Here is a 22800-nt window from a genome sequence, read left to right as displayed (position 1 = left end):
CCTGACACCTGATGTCTGCACTTACCCCTGCACTTGCCACCAGCTGGACGCACTTTTTAGTTATCATCTTTCTTATTTATTTGACTGTTTATCCCATGCACTGCCCCCCCCGCACTTTTCCCCTTCCGTTCTCCCCTGCACTTGCATGATCTCAATGTCACCTGGCCCAGTAAGATCGTTGTCTTTGTCCTCCCTCTGTTCCCCCTCCCTTGCCTCGTTGCGCCTTGAAACACTTGTGTATAGGCGCCTTATAAATGTCATATCATATAATGGGACCTACTAAGTGTCGAAGTGGCATCTACGATCCCAGAAATGCGCGTCTTCCTGATTTACTATCCTCAGAAATCTAGAGATCTTAACAATGCGTTCCGTGATATCATACTGACTGGTCTTAGACCACAAAGTAAAATGCTGCTACTTGGAGATTTCAACCTGGGATACATTGATCCGTCCCATCTGACGGCTGCAGATTTATACTCAGTCTTAAGTGGTCTTAGTTTTACACAACTTGTTCATTTTCCTCCCCATGTTAGAGGTCATACGTTGGACCTCGATTTTAGCCCGAAAAGTGGCTGTAACTGAGATCAGGGATAAAACCATTGATTGGTCAGACCATCTCTGTATCTCATTGAACGTAGCCAGTCTAGCAACATTGCTATATTTCCCAATGCACCACAGCCCATCGAAAGAAGTGTTCTCGCTTAGCCATTAACGAAATAGGAAATAGTGTTGCTGACATTAGTGCTGACAGACACTCAGACACTCAGAGGATTTAGTCAAAAGTCAATCCACAAATCAAGTCAGGTGCAAGCCCCTCTCGGATGCTATCTAAGATACTCTCTAAATTAAGTACCCCAGATATGCCTATGTTGGAGCTACTGCATCAAGCAATTGGGGCAACGATTTGCAAACATATTTTGCTGACAAACTCATTGATATGCGAAATAAAATGTCCACAACCAAAAAGCCATCCAGATTTTGAGAGGTCATGTGGTCATTGCATCTGCCGCTACTTACGAAGCTTGAGATATTGTTAAACCTCTTAGACCCACAGCTGGCCCAGGCGATACCGGCCCGGCGGAAGTACGTAAATACCAGGCGGAAGTACGTAAATGCCATCCTGAGGTTTTGGCACCATCTCTGCCTAGCATTGTAAAGATCTCTTTATCAGAAGGTTTCATCCCTGCTGTTGTAGACTGAAGCTGGTCTAGGCCACTTCTGAAAAGACTATTTCCGGGACTCTTTATTTGCTTGAACTATCGACCAATTCTAAACAGTGCCTTCTTACTTAAAGTCATCGACAGGTCCCCTTACATTCATTGGAGAGGTTTCAAAGAGAGTAGGGCGCTATTGGGTAAGTGCCAGTCAGGTTTTTAGAATTGGCCATAGCACTGAAACGGCCCTAATGCACACTAAGGATAGCCTACTTCACTACCTTGAATCTGATGGTGCAGGATTGCTGATGTTGCTGGACTTATTAGCAACTTTTGACACAATCGATCATCAAATCCCATTGCAATTCCTTGCAGAAAGTCTATGGCTTGATCCAAAAACACAACATTGGTTCTACTTTCCTTCCCGACTCTACCACGGGCAAAGCTAAAGCTTTGAATCTTTTGCTTCTTTTCAATCTTGCGGTGTACTGGAGGGGTCATGTCTGCTGACCCTATTATTCAACGTGTAGATATAAGCATTTGTCCAATCTTCGATCCAGAACTACGCAGACGATGCTCAGATTGTATGTAAAATTCAGAAAACCTCTGGGGATATCTGCACTCGCATTCAGACAGTCTTTCCTCCGATTCAATCCAGAATGAATGATAACGGAGTAGTCTGACTCAAAAACCGAATTTCTATCGGCCTGCTTAGACCAGCACAACACAGTACTCCCCTTCCAGAAAGCTAAGATCTAAAAACCTGTTTCTGATTTCTGAACCATGTTTTAGACATTTAAGAGCTTGGGCCGCTTCTTTCAAGTTCTGGTGGCTTCCCTCTGCAATGCTATTCCTCCAGAACTGTGAGGCATACAATCCCTGATGGCATTTAGAAAACTGCTAAAGACCCTTCTTTCCTAGGTTCTTACATTTATGAGTCATAATTGGTACTTGCCATGTTCTTAGTTAACCCATGGGTTGTTAGTGACATAGATATCTTGCAGTCAACCAGACTGGATGCAAACAAAACTATCTGGGACCATGCTAGGTGGCCCAAAGTATGTGTGTGCAGAGCCTCATGATGTATTGTTTGTTTGGGGCAAGTGGCCCTCCCCTAAGTAGCTTGCCCTTCCGCTAGGCCATGCCCAGCACCATTTGGCGGCTTCACCTTTCCAGGGCTATCCATTGATTTCGTACCCCACTTAAATCACTACTCATGGCCCTCAAGGGCAATTACTCAATAGGAGCAGACAGTAGTAGAAATACGGAGGTAGTAGGAGGTTTTGGTAGTAGTGATTGGAGGAGTTAAGATGATGTCATATCATAGGTTGGAGGCAGGAAGGTGGAGTGCAACATCGGACAGATAGTAGTATGGTCGGGAGGAGAACATTGTGGGACACCAGTGTCGAAGAGATCGAGTGTGCCACATCTGGTGGAAGAAAGGCACCTTCCCTAACACTCCCTTTGAACACTAAGCAGGCGTAGTAAAGGGCCAGCTAGAATGCCCCTAGGGAGTCAGTCAGCCTACGAACTAATGAAACCACCAATAGCGCAAACAAGAAACAGAGAGAAAGGTGTGAACTGGTGGTAACCCTAGCAATCCCATGAAGGACGCCTGGTTAGGGAGGGGGTAAACCAGTGGGAAGTAGAGAGAGATGGCCCGCCCTTCCGCTAACCTGGTAGGCCCTTAACATCTCCCGCAAGACCCCACTACCCATTCCAACTCTATAAAGTACAAATAAACACTCTTTGGACGTATTCAAGTCTCCAGAGTAGTTCTTTGTGGTGGGCCCTGTCACACCCTACAAATCATTGTTTTAAGCCTTCAAAGCCATTACAGAAGAAGTGAGACCATGTGCAAATCAGGCTTGGACCCTCCCCAAGAGGGGCAGTCCACCCTGAACTGCTTGGTCACATGGTCAAATTCAGCCTGCACCACACCAGAAGCAACCCCAGGCATGATTCTGCCTTACTAGGCATCATCAGTGAAGATTAGTTGACTAGCCACAGCAAACTCTGGACCCACGTCTGGTCATACCTGCCCCAATCAGAGTGATTTCAACTATGCTTTATAGACCTTGCTCAATGGGGATACTGGGAATTAAAGGCCCTGAAGAACGAGATAAATGCCCAAGCACAGCACATGATTGTAACAGGGTTTATGGACCTATAACCCATGACACAGCCCTATTATATGTGTTTTTAGGGTGGAAATCTACATGTGGTGGTTACAGGGAATTGGCTGTGAGCACATAGTTATGTGCCGACGGAGAGGCAGGTTTTCTGATACCGTGTCAGTCCGCTTCTGACGGGTGCATCCCAGCAAAGAAACAGAGTGGCGGCCGGAGGAGGAGGCACGGGTGGGCCGCGTCTGCTAGGTACAAGTTTGTCGGTGGGAGTTACCTGACTTACCTCCAGCCAAGAGCTGGAGGTAAATCAGGCTCCCACATGCAAAAAACAGTTGGTTTATTCTGGCACCAAATACCAGCAATTCCCTGCATGGAGTCCAATCGGACTCCATGGAATGGGGAATTGCCGGTATCCCCGCCGCCTGTAATATCCAGGTAATACCGCATATCAGGTGGCAGAAACGGTAAAACCGTTTGCTGGTATCCAGCCAGATTTCCTTCCTCCAGCCTAAGCACAAGGGTCACTTGGCTCCTCACCTCCTCCCATTTCATCTAGCAGTGTCTGTTGCACTTGTGGAGGGCCCGTACTACAACTCCCAAAGATATTACCTTTTTCTCCTCTCCCCACAATCTCGATCCATTTTATTTCATTAACTCTGCAGATGCCCTGATTTAAACCTTGCAGCATTTCCCGACCTGTTTTCTTCACTGCAACACGTGCAGCACGCTCCTTCTTCATTTCGGATTGCACTCTGCATGATGGCCGCCGTCTTCCTTGGCACAGGAGTGGCTCAGAGGGTTACCATGTAAACGCAGTCATGCTCTTAGTTATTGGGCGTTCCATCAGTTTCACTGGCCTGCTGGGAGCAGGCAGGTAAGAGAGCCGGGCCCCAGCACCGAGGCCCACACAAAGGCGCCTGTCTGAGCCTGTCCGAGCCTTGGAAGGGCTTTGAGGGCCTTCCATCTCCCCCTTACCATTTGACACTGCCCATCACTGCTCACCTTCCTGAACCAGTTCTCCATTATGCAGCCAGCTACTCCACAAACTCAATCCTCACCTGGGGCTTTGCTCTCCCATTTTAAGAGTTCTTGTGAGTTATGTCTGGACTACCCTATACCTATTCACTAATTCACAAATGTTGACCCTACCTGTGCCTTAATACAATTTCTGTTTTCCTATGCCTTACTTCGCCCCCTTTTTTGCATTCCATTTGTGTGCTTTTTTGAAAATGTCAAACTTAAGTGTGTTTGTACTATTGTACACCACCTTTTGCATTGAATTGGTGTGCTTTTTTGAACATTTCAAACTTAGGTGTGTTTTTGCTACTCTACACACCATTTTGCATTGCATTTGTGTGCTTTTTTGAAAATGTCATACTTAAGTGTGTTGCTAATTCTCTACACCCCATTTTTGTACTTAAGTGTTTCTACATCTGTGTGCTCTTTGGCAATTCCAAATTCTGGTTGTGCCTCAATCTGCGTTACGTACACCATCTTTCGGCTGCTAGGCTATCTGGTGAGTTTGTGCTTGTGCCATGCAGTATCTCCTCTATCCTCACCTCTACTCCACACCTATGACCCCCGCCATCTCCCCTACCTACTCTAACTGCTACACTATCATCTATCCTCCCTCTCTCACGAAGTCTGGAAGGAAAAGGTTTTAAAAAAAGACTTCCTGGCCACTAACTCTGGTCTACCCATCACAGACACCTAGATCAGCGCAACTTCCAGACAGATTGTCACTGAAATCCTCTTTTCTGTCCCCTCCCCAGATCTTTGGACTCCTCATCTGATCTCTACTTTCTCTCCTTTCGCATCCTCACCCATTAATGGTGGCACTTGATGGGAAGTACTCTTGGCAGGCTTCTCATCCTCCAGGTGTACCATTAATGTCTATCACAATGGCACTATCATGGCTCAGGGTCCTCAACCCAAACTCCTCATCTTTGACGGCGCCTGCCGTCTCTCATCAACTTCCTTCCTACGCCTGCTACTCCTTCCTCTCTCTGTCCCTCCTCCTCCTCCGACAGGTGTACCACGCCCCTGTACCCCTCCTCGGAAAACCTCTGAAAGCAGTGACCTGCTTCATCTAGTCACGCTTAATGCTTGCTCTGCTATCAAGCACTCTGCTGACATCTGCCTTCTTCTCGAAGACGTTGACCTCGATATCCTCGCTCTGACCGAGACGTAGTTCATGTCAGCTCAGTCACTGCTCTGGACTCCCTTCTCCCTGATGGCTACAAGATCATCTCTAAGCTTCACCCTAACCGTGCTGGTGGTGTGGTTGCCCTGATCTTCCCTAAGTGGGTCCCTTCTTCCCTCGTACCCACCCAGCCATACTCCTCCTTCGAGAGCCTGGTCTGCAAGCTGGTCATCTCTCCTACTTCCTACCTGACCATTACCACTATCTATAGGCCACCTGGCTCTATCTCCCTGTTCCTCTCAGAATGGGCTGATTTCTCCTCCTCTCTCCTTACATCTACCTCTAAACTCATCCCCCTTGACTCCTCTGTCATGGTGTCCACTCTCTTCCATGACCTCTGCACCTCGCTGTCCCTCTCCACTCTCCCATCAGGTCCTACCCACCCGGCTGGACGCACGCTCGATGCCTTTATCCACACTGATCTTTTGCTCTCTGCCCCTCTTGCCACCGCGCCTTCCTGGACAGACCACTCCATCCTCTCCTCTCACCTGGGCCCTCTCTGTCCTCTGACCGCACCTACCCCAGCTCTGTCAACCTCATTCATGAACATCCACCTGATGAAAGGGGTGTCAGTTGCTGCTTTCAGATCCACCTTCATCCCCCCTCTCTTTCCACTGCAGACGCTAACTCTGACTCTGCTCTCAGCAACCTCCATCTGGCCATCATTAACACTCTCGACCTTCTTGCTCCAGTCATGAGGATCCGCCTGAAACATGCCTCCGAATGTAACACTTGGTACGATTCTGATCTAGCAGCCCTGAAACGCAAGTGCAGAGCCACGGAATAGATGTAGCAGACCCCGAGGTCATCTTCTGACAACTGGCCTGTCGCCTTCTCCAAAGGCAATATCGTCTCTCCATTCATTCCAGGAAGAGAGCCCACATCCAGACTCAGACCTCTGGAGCATCCAACAACACGGCTGAACTCTTTAAAATCTGCAAGGAACTAGCCAATCCTTCTGCAGTCTCCACTGCGCCTCTTCCCTTCCAGGCCCTCTGCACTGCACTGGCCACCCACTTCACTGCAAAAACTCAGGACATCTTGAGTACTCCTTGTTCCTCTCCTTCCCTCTCCCCTCCTCCCATCCCCCTTTCACCCTGGGCTTCCCAATCTCCCTCAGCCACTCTCTACTCCTTCTCTCCTATCACATCGGATGAGGTCACTAGGGTTGTTCGCTCTATGAAGGTCTCATTCAAACAGGTCTCCCCTGTTCTTCCAGAACTATTAAGGACAACATCGGCTCCCTTGCCCCTGCACTTGCTGATTCCTGCAATCACTCTCTTGCTACCGGATCTTTCCCTCTTCCCTCAAGCACTCCCTTGCGCGCCCCTCCTGAAAAAAACCTCCTGCCGACATTTCGTGTCCGGCTAACTACCGCCCCATCTCTATCACTCCATTCCTTGGGAAACTTCTAGAGAAGCTGGTCTTCCCCCAACTGACCCACCATACTGAGCTCGTTGCTTGCCTACATGACCATCAATCTGGATTCCGAGAATCCACAGGCACAGAAACCGCTCTCCTGAACACCTGTGAAGAACTGTTCGCATCTCTTCACTCTAACTCACCCGCTGTTCTAATTCTACTTGATCTCTCCTCTGCATCTGATACAGTCAACCACTCCATCCTCATAAAACGGCTCCATTATACCCTTGGTATCTCAGAGCGGGCACTGGACTGGCTAACCTCCTTCCTCACTGACCGTCCCTCCCAGGTTATCCTGGGTTCTTTCTCCTCTTGCACCTCTATCTCCACCTGGAGCGTCCCGCAGGGCTCCAACCTTTCACCATGGCTCTTTAATGTCCATCTCGCCCCGCTTGCTCACCTTATTTCCACTTTCTCCTCTCACTTCCAGTGTTATGTAAATGACACTCAACTCTTCTTCAAACTTCCCTCTGATCCTCTCCCTACTTCCTCCACCATTCCTGACTGCTTATCTGCTATCCAGTCCTGGTTTGCCTCTAATGATCTTTGTCTCAATGCCAGCAAGACTGAGATCCTTCCTATTGGGACTCCTGCTCACTCTTTTCTCCCTTCTCTTTGGCCACCGTCTACGTGCTCTCCCCCTGCTCCTTCATCTGAAGCCAGAAACCTCTGAGTCATCTTTGACTCCTCTCTCTCTTTCCTCCCTCACATCTTGGACATTGCCAAGAAGGCCCATTTTCAACGCCACCTCCTCAGTGGTATCCTTCCTTTCCTCACTTTTTCCCAGAAGCTCCATGTCTCTAGAGCTCTGGTACTCTCTAGGCTGGACTACTGCAACAACCTCTTCCTTAATCTACCCTCTTCCCCTCTCTACCCCCTTCAGCTTATCCAGAATAGGGCTACAAGATGTATTCTTGGCCTCAAGCCCAGGGACTGTGTCTCTCCAGCCCTAAAATCTCTCCACTGGCTCCCGGTTGCTGCAAGGATCAAATTCAAATCTATCTGCATCATCCATAAGGCTGTATGGGGCCGGGGACCACGCTATCTACAACTTGCTCTCACCAAACACTCTCGCTCCAGATCTTTACGCTCCACCGGCTCCAATTCTCTGTGTGTCAAGCGCTACTCCAAGCAGCAAGCTGGTGGCTGATCTCTTTCCTTGGCTGGCTCCCTCCTCTGGACTAGCCTCCCCCTTCCTTTCTGTCTTGAGCCAGATTGTCTCAAATTCTGGAAGCTCCTCAAGGCTTTCCTCTTCACCTCCTCCTTCCCGCTCTCCCTCCCGTGCTAAACCCCACAGTCGCTGAGATTGGTGACTAGGGCCCTTATGTGTCGTTCCGGATCCTGGCCTTCTGTCCAATCCCCTTCAGCCTCCGCCCTCTCCCAGCACTTGCCTTCGGGCACCCACTGGCCTGTGTTGTCCCACAGGCCTGCACTTATTGTAGTGGCAGATGACCACTCTTCACCAAGTGATCTCTGCCAGTCACTTAACAGCTGCCAGCAACCGACTCTCGGGCACTTCCCCTTTGGAAACTTCTAGCACTTACCTCCTTCCCTTGTCCCTTCTCACTCTCTGCACTTGCCAGTTGCTAATGCTCACAAGGCCTACAAGGAACTTCTCTGTCTTGTTCATCAGTGTTGTTTATTTGCCTATGTGATCCCCTGTTCCCTCCCCTTTGCCCTGTGGGCACTTTGAAACCCAATTTCTTGATCTATAAGCGCCTTCCCAATGCACAATAAAATAAAATAAAATACTGGCAAACTTATAATAACCTGTATACGTAACAAGAACATGAACTCAGCGGTCGCCAGACACTTTAATCAAAAACACCATACAGCAGCTAAATTGAGATTCCAAATACTAGAAGTACTGAACAATTACCAACCAGGTATTGATCCAAAAAGAAAACAACAGCAATGAGAAGCATACTGGATAGATCGTCTGGACACACTATCACCCAGAGGAATGAATGAGGAATTTGATTTGAATTGTTTCTTATAATTTGTTACTGTTCACTCCAAACTAACCGTTTAAATTCTGTTTACTCAAAAGCTTCTGCACTAGAGACCATTATTGAGTTGGATATTTTTTGTTAACATATGAGCGTTTTCAAGTCTTCACCTACGTGACATGTTCCCAATTAGATCTCCAATAATCTTTCACTTTTGGTTATCCATGCATTTGATGCCTTACTGCAACTTTAGATACCGCATGCACATTAAGATACACCACCATATTTGTAACCATCACACTCTTAACAACATCCTCTAGTAAGTTTATTACACTGAACAGTCAATAACGTAAACAGCACAACATGTTGCATACTGCTATTCCTTATCCGATATGATACCTACCAGTCATTGTTTTAGATACTGATCGTTTCACGGTCTGTAAAAAAAAAATGTCAGAATATCTAAATTCCCAAATACGTCAGAAATTACTGTGCACCTTGAATTTAAATAAGTTTTATCATCATCGATTCCACCGTTAAGCTTATTTGTAGTATCTTTACCAATTTTGGTGCTCCTCACAAAATGGCCACAATAACACAGACAAACGTCCATGTTGAGCATGACGGTTTCCCTAGTAACCGGAACCTCGCTCCCATAGCAATACCTTGCGTCTACTTAGTTAGGCGACAGCAGACGGCAATGAGTCAGCGTGAGACAGCTTCTACGTTACCTAGAAGGTAAGAGTTATTAACAGAGACAGGACCAATTAGGACTCGGTAATCGGAGGACATGTCAATTGATTAACGTTACTTTGTTTGTATAGGTTTATGCTTGTGTCAGAATTACAGCGGCTAAGCCGTACACTGAACCGCAAGGAATTGCGTTCTTATACATCATTTAAAAGGTTAGATTCTTACGCACGAATGTTGTTTGCATGAAAGAGCCATCTCCCTGCATGCGCTCACATGTAAATTGCCAATCCGGTCTCAGGCACAACAATAGAACATTCTCACTATCACGAGAGATAGATGTAATACATCTACTCTGGAATCACAGTGATTTTCACACGACGAGCATACCACTACAAACACCAAGCGTCAGATTTAGTAAGGTAATAATCACACGTTAAACGTGATAACATAACAGAATAATTTGGTGAAATATGTGCTTGATGAAGAATGTTTATTTATTTATTGATCTCTTTCTTTCTTTCTCTCTTCTCTGTGTATGTTTTATCTCCATGTATGTGGGTACCCTGTTTGTTTCAATTGGTCATTGGACTTTTGGTCACATTATTTCAATATTAATGATGTCTGTTATGGAATCTGGCTACTATGTTGATTAGTCAAGGCCCTGATGAAGGACTACATAGTCCGAAATGCATTGGCCACTTAATGATGTTTGCTCACAGAAAAGCAACAGTATACCTATTTTTGAAGATTAACGAATAAATCACACAACCTATGAATTATATATTTTCTAACTGGATTATTTAAATGGGTAATAATTGAAGAATCCCGACGGGATATAAGGGTGTGCGGCCCACACCGCAGGCGACATTGCCTAGGTCTTTTTTCACGTCGTCCATTTTCTCTGTGCTGACACACGGTAGCACAGGTTAGTGGGCTGCACCCTAGAAGCAACAATATTGTACTAAAAACTAATTTCGAAATCAAGATAACTAGCAGTGCCGCTCAACTCCCAGCTTTCTCTCTAAACTTATAATAACCCCCATTGAGCTGTATTAATGACCCGGCATGATATAGGGTCCTAGAGCGGTTTAATCTGGTTTCTTGTGGTGGGTCCCACACCCCATTTTATGTCTCCTTTCTAGCTTCTTATAGCTAGTCAGCGGCGGGCTTCTCTAAACCAGTTGAAAGTACTGCTGTGCTAGGAAATGTGTGGTTGTACAATACCATTCAGACTTCCAACGTGGGCATGGCGGAGTCAGCCTTTTACCCTTCTGAAGTCAAATGAAATGAGTACCATTCAGATTGGCTATAATGAAGTTATTTTGCCAAGAAACGAATTAATTTGTGTTTTGCCACGTATCAAAATATGTTACCTTCCTATTACTCTTTCCTCGTATAGATCAGTGGGTTAACAGACCTGCTGCAACCATGTGAGTGGAACTTGTAAATCACAGATGTGAAGGCTGGAAGAGAGAGCCCAGTCTTTCGCCCCTTTGAAGTTGATGGAGGGAGTATCATTGAGTGGAGGAGCACTCCAATAATTGCGCCAAAGACCGTTTTTTGAGTGCACTATATTAATATGGCCTTCCTCTTAGCTTTACTGTTTGAAAGCACAACGCAGGTAACATAGCAAACAACGAAGCCACATAAAAGAAACCAGGAATCACAACTTATACATGTTCTGCAGTTACAACACTAAGCACTTAGTTGGTCTCCAGCATTACCCTGCTTATTTAGTGTTGAAACAATGTTTTTATCTGACACAAAGGGGACATGAAACAGAAGACTAGAATGAGCCCACTCTGTGATCTAGCAAACTAGTGTAGGTGCCACTTTAAAGGTGTCTGCAGAGAAACGGGTTACGCTTCACTGAAGAATAGGGTTGCCACCTTTGTTTCAGGCAAAAGCGGGCTTGCAGCCCCACCCCTATTTTTAGAGGCTCTACCCCTTGACACTCCCCCTTTTATACACTTGAAAATTGCACTACAATAGCAAGGGGATACGATAAATCATGTTTGCGGTTTTCCTTCATGTACCTATATTCATTTATTTTAAAAACAATCTGCATATTTAAATAAATAAATAATTATGTAAAGCTGAAAATTGCATCTCACTAAATTATATACTATGTATATTTTAACCTTGAAATGATGAAAGGCTGAACTGGTTCGGACACAATTGGATCCAGTGGCTGTCAAGCTGCTCAAATTTCAACAAGATGTGCACTAACCCACTTGCCAGAATGATTGAGGAAACTGACCGTTTCATTTATGAGAATGTTGTTAGTAATAAAAGCAGGTGTAAACATCTTCCCAGATGCTTTATTTTGAGCAATGAATTGTGTTTCAAAGCGCTCACAGGGCAAGGGTAAGGGAACATGGGAAAAAACAGCAAGAAAATGGTAAATAGAAAGCACAGAAAGGCGGCCCTACTAAGCCTTGTGAACATTTGGATTGTGTAAGTGCAGGAGAGAGGGGGGACAGGGAAAGGGGGTAAGTGCTAGGGGGTTCCACAGGCAATAGTAGCAGATGGGGCCCCCTTTCCTCTTCAAGTACATTTTTACAGGTGGGAACGGCCCCTTTGTGTCTTTAGTCCCTCCCCCTTTTGATAGGCTTTTGATATGAATTTTAATATAAAACATTTTATATATCAAAAAGATATCCAAATGCTTTCAAATGTATATTTTTATAGGTAGTGTGTTTTGATATGAAAAGGGTATCATTTATATCAGTTTGATGTGAAGTTTATTTTAAATGATTTTAATATAAATTTTATATTAAAATGTTTTTAATATGGTAGAGCGCGTGTGTGTTGGTGCTTTATCGAGGGCATAGTGAGTTGTGAGGAGTTAGCCGGTGAGTGTGAGGTGTTGGTGACGCTTTGATGACGCGGGAGTGGGCTGTGGCTGTGATGGTATGACGTCATGATGTTATATAAAGCTGGACTTTGATAAGCCTTTGAATAATTTTATATAAACTTTATATTATTTCTATTTATAAAAACGAACAAACAAAAATAATTTGCTTTGATATCAAAAAGGTTCGATCCCCCAACAAATGTGTATATAAACATTTGAACAAAATTTGATATCAATTAATTTTTTTGCTCTCAAACATTTTTGATATCAGATCTTTTGTATCAGATTGTCATATCAAAATTAAACGTTTTTAATATCAATATTTGATATCAAAATAAAACATTTATAACATATTGAATTTTTTTAATCAAAAATAAAACAATTGATATCAAAATTGTATCATTTTTTATATTGAAATAAAAAAAGAAATACCAAAATTATTTTGATTTGCCTTTGAATTATTTTATTTAAAAAAATATAAACTTTATATTATTTTTATATAAAGCTGGATTGATATGATATGGCATTTATAGCACGCCTATACACAAGTGTTTCAAGGCGTGACGAGCCAAGGGAGGGGGAACAGAGGGAGGACAGACAACGATCCTACTAGGCCCAGTGTCATTCAGATTGCGCAAGTGCATGGGATGGGGAAGGGGGAAAGTGCAGTACATGGGAATAGAATAATAACAACAGTAACGGCCAGCAAGTGGCAAGTGCAAGGTAAGTGCAGAATCAGGTGTCAAGTGCTGGAAGTGGGACTGTAGGGATACAGAGACATTCCCCAAGTGTGGGGGTTGCCAGGCAGGCAGTGCAGGTGTGAGACTGGCAGGGGAGGGAACTGGGCCCGAGATCCGAGGGTGACCAGGTAACCAGTGCAGTGTAGTATATAGATGTCCTATTAAGACCATAGGTATCAAATGGATCCGGTCTACATTGTATTATCAAGGTATGAAAGTGCGAAGTAGAGATACATACACTATTGGCTTTAATGCTGTTATCCAAAGCCTTTGTTTGATCATTATCTTTATATGCGGGCTGCAAAAGTTGCACCTGCGCTCGAGTGAGTAGCAAAGTGATTTGAGTGGGTTGAGAGCTAATCGGTTTTTGAACAGGTATGGAATTAGAAAAGTATTGGTGCACCGATTTCTCTGTCTCAAATATTCTTTGCTCCAAGGTGGAGAGTTCCTCCTGCACGTGGTCAAGTTTTGTGTGGATGAAATTGCTCTCCACATTGCACATTACTCAGGTTTTGTGATGTTTCTGTGGAATGGTCTTTTTTTTTTTTAAACTTATGTTTATTGATTTTACATAAATAACAGATAAGAGATAAACATTGCAACTTATAACATCCCTTCCCCCTCCCCCTTCCCTCCCCTTGGATCGGATGAAGTCATATTGTCCCGGGTTCCCATTATGCGTTGAAAATATCTGAAACTTTATTGTTGTGGGGCACCACTGTTCCATAAAGTCTGACTGGAGGTATTGTAGGGTCCCTTTCCACTCTTTTACAAACTTGTCTCCAGTTCCTTGGATTTTGTGGGTGATTTTCTCCATTGTTAAATGGGACCATACTTTCTGTAGCCAAGTAAATGTCATTGGGGTATTCTTATTTTTCCAATTTTGTGCTATGGTGGTCCATGCTGCTATAAGTAGTCCCGTAAAGCTTCTCCATTGTGATGTACGATATTGTCTTGCTGTGTCTTCTCTGATTCCGCAGAGCCACACCTCCTCCCCCATCAACTCCACATCTGGGAAAATTTTGCCCATTTCGTTTTTCACTTCTTCCCAGAATGGTTGTATACCCCTACAGTCCCACCATATGTGTCTCCACGTTCCCACTTCATCGCATCCTCTCCAGCATAGCTTAGGTGTGTTTGGGTACATCGAGTGAAGCTTCTCTGAGGTATAATGCCACTGTGTCATGATCTTGACCCACATCTCCCTGGTTTGTGCCGATCTGGTCATTCTGGGGATCAGTTTCCATAGGTCTGCCCATTGACTGTCCGATGGTTCATTCCCCAGTGTTCTGCCCCATTTTATTCTGTATGCCCATTTAATGTTTTCCCCTTGTGAGTTTATGTATTTGTACAGAGTTGATACCCACTTTTTTTCCCCTGTGTTGGAGATGATATGTGTCTCAAACCCTGTAAGATCCCTGGTTGCTGCCTCTGTGATCATCGGGGAGTTCAGCCAATGTTTTAGCTGCTCGTATCTATATCTGTCCCTTCTGGGTATATTCTCGCCTGCGAAGCAGGATTCAAGGGATATGATTTCTTTATCTGCGAATATCTCACCCAATTTTAGTGATACCCACCTTCTCCCAGCTATCATATGCCCCCTGTTCCATCCCTGGTGGAAATAGTGGATTTCTGCAGATGGGTGTAAAGGGTCCTATCGCTGTGGACATTATGCCTTTTCTTGTTTGGGAATCCCATGCTTCCAGCGTGGTTTTCATAATTTCACTTATTCCTAAATTCACATGTCTGTGCTGCCTCTGTTTCCAGAAGAGTTCTACCAGTGGGGTCCTCGCGACTGCTCTGTCTTGTTTGACCCATATCTGCTGTGGGTTCTCCCCCACCCACTCCCTCAGGACTTTCAGCTGTGCTGCCTGATAGAATTTTTTAAAATGGGGGAGCGCCAACCCTCCTTCTCTGGTTGGGGCTGTAAGGACCATCCTGGCTATTCTAGGTGTTTTCCCCTTCCATACAAAGGACAATACCAGTTTTGTTAATGATTTAAAGAACGAGTCTGGGACACCCACCGGGAGAGCCTGAAAATAATACAGTACCCTTGGGAGGACAGACATCTTGACGGCTTTTATTCTACCCCACCAGGAAATCTGTAGTGGGTTCCATCTGCCTAGCTCCTTTCGGATGTTTATGAGAAGCGGTGGGTAGTTTTCCCCATAGAATTGCTCTATTTTTTGAGGTACAATTTCCCCAGATATTTTATACCTTTCAGTACAATCTTAAGGTCCAGTAGTTTTGCTTCCCTTTCTATATTTGCTCTGTCCCCTGCCAGGATTAGTATCTCTGATTTTTTCTTATTTATTTTAAGGCCTGAAATGGCCCCATCATTTTCTAGTTCTCTCACTGCAGCTGATAACGTGGATTCTGGGTCCTCTAGGGTTATTAACATGTCATCCGCGTATGCAATCACTTTGTGTTGTTGACCTGCCATTTCTATCCCTTTTATGTGTACCGATTCCCGTATTTTAATTAGGAGGGGTTCTAAAAACAGAGCGTACAGCAGAGGTGAAAGGGGGCATCCCTGTTTCGTTCCTCTCGATATCCTCACCGTGTTCATAACCTCGCCATTAATGACTATTCTACTGGATGGGGAATTGTAGTTCGCTCTAATGCTCGCAATATACTGTTCCCCAAACCCCATGCGCTCCAGTATTTTGAACAGTGTCGACCACTCCACCCTATCAAAAGCCTTTTCGGCGTCTACCGACAGCAATATCGCTGGGGTGTGATTTATACCAATTTTTTCCACTAAATGGGCTAGCCTCCTTGTGTTGTCATGAGTTTGTCTGCCGGGAATAAAGCCTGATTGATCTTCGCTTATCAGTTTAGGGAGAAGCGGGGATAGCCTCGTTGCTAGGATCTTCGTATAGATTTTTGCATCTAGATTAATTAGGGATATTGGCCTATATGATGCTGGGTTTTTAGGATCTTTACCTTGTTTGTGAAATAGCAGAACCTTTGCTTCATTCATAGTGGGGGTCAGATTACCGCTGTCCTTAAAGGAGTTTAGGAGGATCGTTAGGATCTGGGTCAATATGTCTGCATATTTTTTATAGAATGAGGTCGTAAACCCATCTGGGCCTGGGGCTTTGTTACTTGGGAGTCCATTTATGGATTTACTGACTTCCTCCTCACTGATAGGTGTCTCTAGTGACTGCTTGTCCTCTTCTGATATTTTTGGGAAGTTTATGGCTTCTAAGTATGAATCTTGGGCGTTTGTGTCGGGGAATTCAGTGGAGTAGAGAGTTTGGTAGTAATGCCTCAATGTTTCCCCCATGTCTTGTGTGCATGTTTGGGGGTCTCCGTTGGTGTCATATATGGCTTTAATCGTTGTTTCCTTCTGTTTTTCCCTCAGTTGTCTCGCCAGGAGCCGGTCTGCTTTGTTTGCTCTAATATAACATCTTTGCTTCAGATAGAGTAGGTTCTTCTCTGCACCCTTCGTACGGAGCATCTCTAGTTGGCCCTGTGTATGTTTCAGTGATTTTTTTAAAGACTTTGTGGGGTGTGTCAGAAGTTTCTCTTGGATATCTTCGATTGTTTTTTCCAGCTCTTTTTCCCACCGAAACCTTTGTTTATCTCTTGTGATTTTCAACGCAATTATTTTCCCCCTCAACACTGCTTTAAATGCATCCCAGACTGCTAGCAGCGCTACCACCCCCGTGTCATTTTGTATAAAGTATTCCTCTATCATTTCCCTTATGGACTCCCCTGTAATTGGGTCCTGGATCAGCTCCTGCGGTAGTTTCCACCTCCATAGCCCAATCTTCCTCCCTGGGAGAGTCACATCCAGCCATAGCGGGGCATGGTCCGAGAGGGCTATTGTGCCCTTATCCAGCCCCTGGATTTTTCCCAGTAGTCCCACTGAGACCCAGAAATAGTCAATTCTTGACATGGAGTTGTGGACATGTGAGAAGTAAGTGTACCCCCTCTGTTCACCCTTCAGTTCCCTCCAAACATCATTCAGGGCCATTTGATCCATTTGCTGCCTCAGACGTTTTGATGGTGCCCCATGGCCATGCGTGAACCCCGTACTCCTATCTATATGTGGATTCCATGCCATATTGAAATCTCCCCCCATGATCACTTCCGCTTTAGCATAGTTTTCCAGTTTCGATAGGACATCCCTAAGAAAGCCGTCCTGTCCTTGATTGGGCGCATATATTGAGGCGAGTGTAATGTGAAGTCCTTCAATTACCACATTGACGAAGGCAAACCTCCCTTCTTTATCTATGTTTGTATCTAGTAGTTTAGTGTCCATTCCTTCTTTTACTGCAATCAGTATCCCAGGTTTTATCTCCGTTGTCGTTGCCTGAGCCCATATTTTGTAACCTTTTATCCACATTTTCTGCTTATCCCTCGTTCTGATATGGGTTTCCTGGAGAAGTAGTATGTCCGCCTTCCCCCTTTTAAACTACTTTTCCAGTTTAGCCCTTTTTGTTGGGTGATTCATGCCGCTTATATTGTATGTCACAAAGCGTAACATCCCCATTGTGTTATATTTGTTTGTCGTCGCCTCGGGTCCCCTTCTATTCTTGTTTCATTTCTTTGATTCCTCCGATCCCTTCCCCGCCCTTGAACTTCCCCGCCCCCCCAACATTGAACTTTAAACCAACCAAACTGTCCCCCGAGTTGGGCGAGGGTTCCTATTGACGCTAGAGCGTTGCGCCCATCGCTCCCTGCCCTCCTTACCCTCGGGGGGTATGTTATGGGGAGTCCTAAACCCCTATGCACCGAGTCCTCGCCGGGGGGGGAGCATGCGGGGGGGGCCTCTAGCAGTCGGGGGGGTGAGTGACGGTCTGTCACGGCTTCGGTCGTGCTGATTTTTGGCGGCCCGGGCGGAGCACAGATTAGCTGCGACTCCTCACCCCGGCGGCCATCTTGGAAAACCTGGAATGGTCTTTTAAAGTGTCAATCTCATTGAGAAGATCCTCCAAAGGTTCATGTGCCACTAGAGCCATCGACAACTGATTTATTACCCTTTTGGAAGTTTCATTGAGTCTAGTAATGTTAGAATATCTTTTAGTAATAACCACACTAACGTCTGCTACACGCTTTTTCGGTTCAGTCAGATTTTTAAGAAATTGTTTTCTGGCAGCCTGATTAGATACGGTGGCAGTCTTTATGTTTTTACTTAACAGTGGCGAGGTGCTAGCCAACGGTCTAATAGGATTGCAAACATAGCGATATGCTCTTTATTCTTGATTTTGTGTGAAGTTACTTTTTCCGCAGCGATTGCTCTATTCTTTTTACTAGGAGCCACTGAAATAGTCTCCAAAGGAACACTTGAGACGCATCTGTTGTTCACAGCGGGAGTCAGGCCAGATGTTGGGACAGTTGCGTTCTGGCTCGACAGCAGGTGTCATTCCTGATGTAGCACTAGATTCACTCATGTGGCAAGGAGCTAACACTAAAGAGTCTGCACCGTTCAGAGAATTGCAGCCAGGATTCGTCACCAAGGAGTCACAACCCCCTTGGGGTGCATGAATTAATGATATGCTTTCCAGACAAAGTATTGGTAAATGTCATTGACTGTTGTTGCGGACATTCATTGGATGAGTTCATTGCCATCAAGCAATGAGTCGACACAATTGACCACGTTTTCAGTTGATGTTGCAATATGTTTTCTAATAGGCTCATTTGTGTACTGAACCTAGCATCACAAGTTTCATAGAGTTTGGACAAAGAAGAGAGGGCCACATTCATTGCGGTCAACGTAGGTTGGAGTAAAATGCGCGAGGACGGTAAGGGGTTGTGAGGTAACGGAGGATTGTGAGTGGAGGGTGCTTTCGAGGCGATAGTCTGAGAAAAAGATATTGATAAAGCAGAAGAATTGTTTGAAATGTTACCAAACATTTCCGATGACTGCGATAGATTTGAATGATGAATTATGTCCAAGTGGTCATCCCAAGTCACAGACACACTGTGAATCGATAAGGGCAATGATGTGGGAGTGTTCAAGAGATTTGGATCCTCAAACAAGAGGCTTTGATGGGTGAGTCTATAATTACCAGGTCTGCCGTAACTGCTACGGAAGTGTCAGCCATATGTGACCATGCCGTTATCTTAGACATTCACAGATGTTTCTGGTGAGTGTCATGACTTCCACATGCTTATAGTTACAGGAATAGATTCCATAGTGATGTCATAGTGGGCGGGACAAAGACTGATATGCAAATGTATATTTCCCATCTGTGAAAGGTACAGTGAGCAAAAAGCGATGGCTGCGAACTCTCAAAGTGGAAAAAAAACCACACTACAGGTTATCATGCCGTGTTCTTTCTGGAGAGGAGCGCCTGCTACCTTTTTTTAAATGTTTTTACAGGGAACCTGGGGTTGGTCACCCTGAGTTACCTGGGAGAACCCAGACGTGGACTCCCGGCTCACTGTGCTCAGAGAGGCACAGCTCCACCTCACTGATGAGGCCCAACAAGGCTGAAACACGTGTATGGGGTTGCTGTTGGTGCTCTTGTTCAGAAGGGAATTGCCATCGCATTTTGGTGCTGGCGGGACAAAGACTGATATGCAAATAGGTATTTCCCATCTGTGAAGGTACAGTGAGCAAAAGCGATGGCTGTGAACTCTCAATGCGGCTGTGAACTCTCAATGCGGGAAAAAAACCCAGAACAGGTTATCATGCTGTGTTCCTTCTGGAGAGGGGCGCCAGCTACCTTTTTTGAAATCTTAGACATACACAGATGTTACTGTTCAGTGCCACTGGTTCACAAGATAATTGTTCCAAGTTCATAGTTACAGGAATAGATTCCATAGTGACGTCACTGAGATATGGGGGAGATGATAAATTATTTGTCTCCTCATTAGAACATAGCTTAATGGACTCAATTGGATAGAACCGTTGTATGTCCGCTGACATTGAGAGAGCTCTCGCTCGAGTCAGAGGAGCTCCATCTTTATAAAGGAGAGCTTCTTGTGCACCTGCAGTGTGCATTTCAACTGCTCGACAAGTTGTAACGTATCCAATTTGGACGGCATGTCTGTTTTTAGTGTATACGAACTAGTTGTTTTCCACTTCCGCATGCAAGAAAGCGATAGAGGGAATATCTCCAACAAGACAAATATTAGCCCAGCCCTCGTGTGTAATAGTACGGGCCCGGGCTCCTCAGGTGGAACGGGACAAGGGTTGATACTGAGAGTCCAGTATGTAAGAACAGAACGACTCACTAAAGTATAGAGTTAAAGTCTCATCCAAGACCCGCCAGCCCAGCCCAAGACAGCCACAGACAGCCCTTGTCAAACAGCGATTTCCCAAATGCGCGCGCGCAAATACGTGCAGGCACGAAGTAAATAGGATTCTGGGAAAAGTGGGCGGGATTTGACGTTTGCAGCTATTCAATGCTGTGAAAATGAATGATTCAATCAAGTGAAAAAGTCCAGGGAGCCACACAGCCACAGACAGCCCTTGTCAAACTTTGCTTTCCCAAATGCGCGCGCGCAAATACGTGCAGGCACGAAGTAAATAGGATTCTGGGAAAAGTGGGCGGGATTTGACGTTTGCAGCTATTCAATGCTGTGAAAATTAATGATTCAATCAAGTGAAAAAGTCCAGGGAGCCACACAGCCACAGACAGCCCTTGCCAAACATGGCTTTCCCAAATGCGCATATAATTTCCCTTCACGTCAAAGCAGTTACCATGAACCTAGTGTCTGAGTATCCGTGGAGCAACCCCACATGGGCAGTGAGATACGCGAGAGATGGCCCATGAAACAGAGAGGCACACATACAAAGAATCAGTATAGCATTACTCACCGACTCCAACATCCTCGAGTCGGGTGGCCATAGGGGCTTGATTCCAAGGTGGCACACTGTCATACAGCCAATCTGTGACCACCTAGGGTTTAAAACACTTCTAGGTTATTATTGACTGTCATTGTATTTAACATGTGTGGGCTATATACAATGTATATAGATTTCTTACCATATGAGTTGGTAGCCTAAGAGTACTGGGCTGTGGCCTAATGGGCTAACAATCTATTCTAAACTGTTGGGCTCATCTATGCAGCTATTTAAAGTGTGCAGGGGACGTGAGTTCCCTAATTGGAGACTGTTATACAGCTGCAGGCTGATCAAGAGGGATGAAGACCTCATTTATGCCACTAGGAGGGAGGTGGAACAAATAAACCTCCGTCTATCACACGATTTAAGCAATCACCAAACTAAGGTGCCCCCTATCAAACTATTGGTCCTACTGTTCTACAAATCCAGACAAAGGCGGGATATAAAGGGAGCCCGTCAGACCTGGATGGTGGGACTTAGGAGATGGATGATGAAAGCAGGAAGCAAAGAGGGATAACAGCTGTGGGCAAAGGACAGTCACAGGATATGGGGTGAAGTCCCACCAGAGGCCCATCGTGGTACCATAAAACCCCTAGAGCCTGAGGGAGCTCAGGGGAGAGCCTTCCACAGGCTGTCCAGAGCTTGAAGCTTGAAGCTCCTTCCAGCCAGACTCAAACTCGCAAACCCTTCCCTATTATGGAAGCAATGGAATAAAAATTCATGAAGAAATGGAGAGAACAGACAGGGATATCACTTTGGAGTGAAAGGCGAGCATGAGCCTCTGGGTGGTGAAGGAGAAAGCAACCATGAGGGAGGAGGAAGATGAAGATTCGGATTGGAAGGAGGCAGATACCATCTTGAGATACAGGGGAGCTATTGTTGGAGAGAGAGGCAGTAGGGAGATACCATCTTGAGATACAGGGGAGCTATTGTTGGAGAGAGAGGCAGTAGGGAGATACCATCTTGAAGAGATATGAGGGAGATATTGTTAGAGTGGAAAGAGAGAGATACCATCTAAAGGATCGTGGAGGGAGATGTCATTATGAAGTGGAAGGTGTTAGAAGACATTTGTCAAATGTTTTGGAGTAATGCATAAAAGGAGAGTAAGGGGGGAAGAGGACATTATGGTCCTGCAGAGGGAGATGATGAAGGAGTAAAAGAGTCGGGGAGTGCGGGAGAGACCCCATTGAGGGAGATAGAGTGGACAATATTAAGATGTGGATAGATCCAAACAAACAGAGTAAGGAAGGAGAAGGGTAGACCACTATGAGAAAGGGGACCTTCTGTAGGACCAGGACAGTCCAGAGGAGAGTACAGAGGGGGTATAGGTAGGGTATGGCGTCACTCAGCTATAGTGAGGGTGGAGAAGGGCACAAGACAAACCAGTGTATGGAGAAGTGAGTGGGTGAGTGCAGGATTTCTCCATCAAACCCCCTCTCCGTCACACACCACACCACTCTCAATGCGATGACGGCAGCAAAGCTACCCTACGCCACTCCAGAATGGAGCAGCCCGAAAACACCTCTGAAACCATTCTGCCCAGCCCTTCCACTGCTCCTTACCTTTAACCTGGGTGGCAGCTGGCATAAATCTGGGTCAATGACTCTTCCCACCCTGCTGCTGCACTGATTCTTTGCTGGGATGCACCAGGCAGAGACAGCTTGTATCCATTGCATCCTTGGCTACATCTGCCCGGTGCGGCACAGCAACCCGGCTCACTCTCGCCACATTCCCAGGTGGCTCCCAGCCAATTCCCTGCAACCAAAGCAGACAATTTCCCCCCATTTTTTTAAAATCCTAAAATGCATAAAATAGCTTTATAGACCCCACCCTCTAGTTGTACCAGGAG

The 22800-nt window shown here is 45.5% G+C and overlaps 1 protein-coding gene across 2 annotated transcripts in view; it reads left to right on the top strand.

The window, feature by feature from the left end:
• SLC22A7 (solute carrier family 22 member 7) overlaps positions 1-22800 on the top strand; it is a 666459-nt gene that overhangs the window by 44531 nt on the left and 599128 nt on the right. The gene's annotated exons all lie outside the window — the stretch shown is intronic.

The sequence above is a fragment of the Ambystoma mexicanum genome, chromosome 4q, assembly GCF_040938575.1.
Source record: "Ambystoma mexicanum isolate Mex_15411 chromosome 4q, UKY_AmexF1_1, whole genome shotgun sequence".
Lineage (NCBI taxonomy): Eukaryota > Metazoa > Chordata > Amphibia > Caudata > Ambystomatidae > Ambystoma > Ambystoma mexicanum.
The sequence above is the reverse complement of the archived record's forward strand: the minus strand, read 5'-3'. Positions and strand labels throughout refer to the sequence as shown.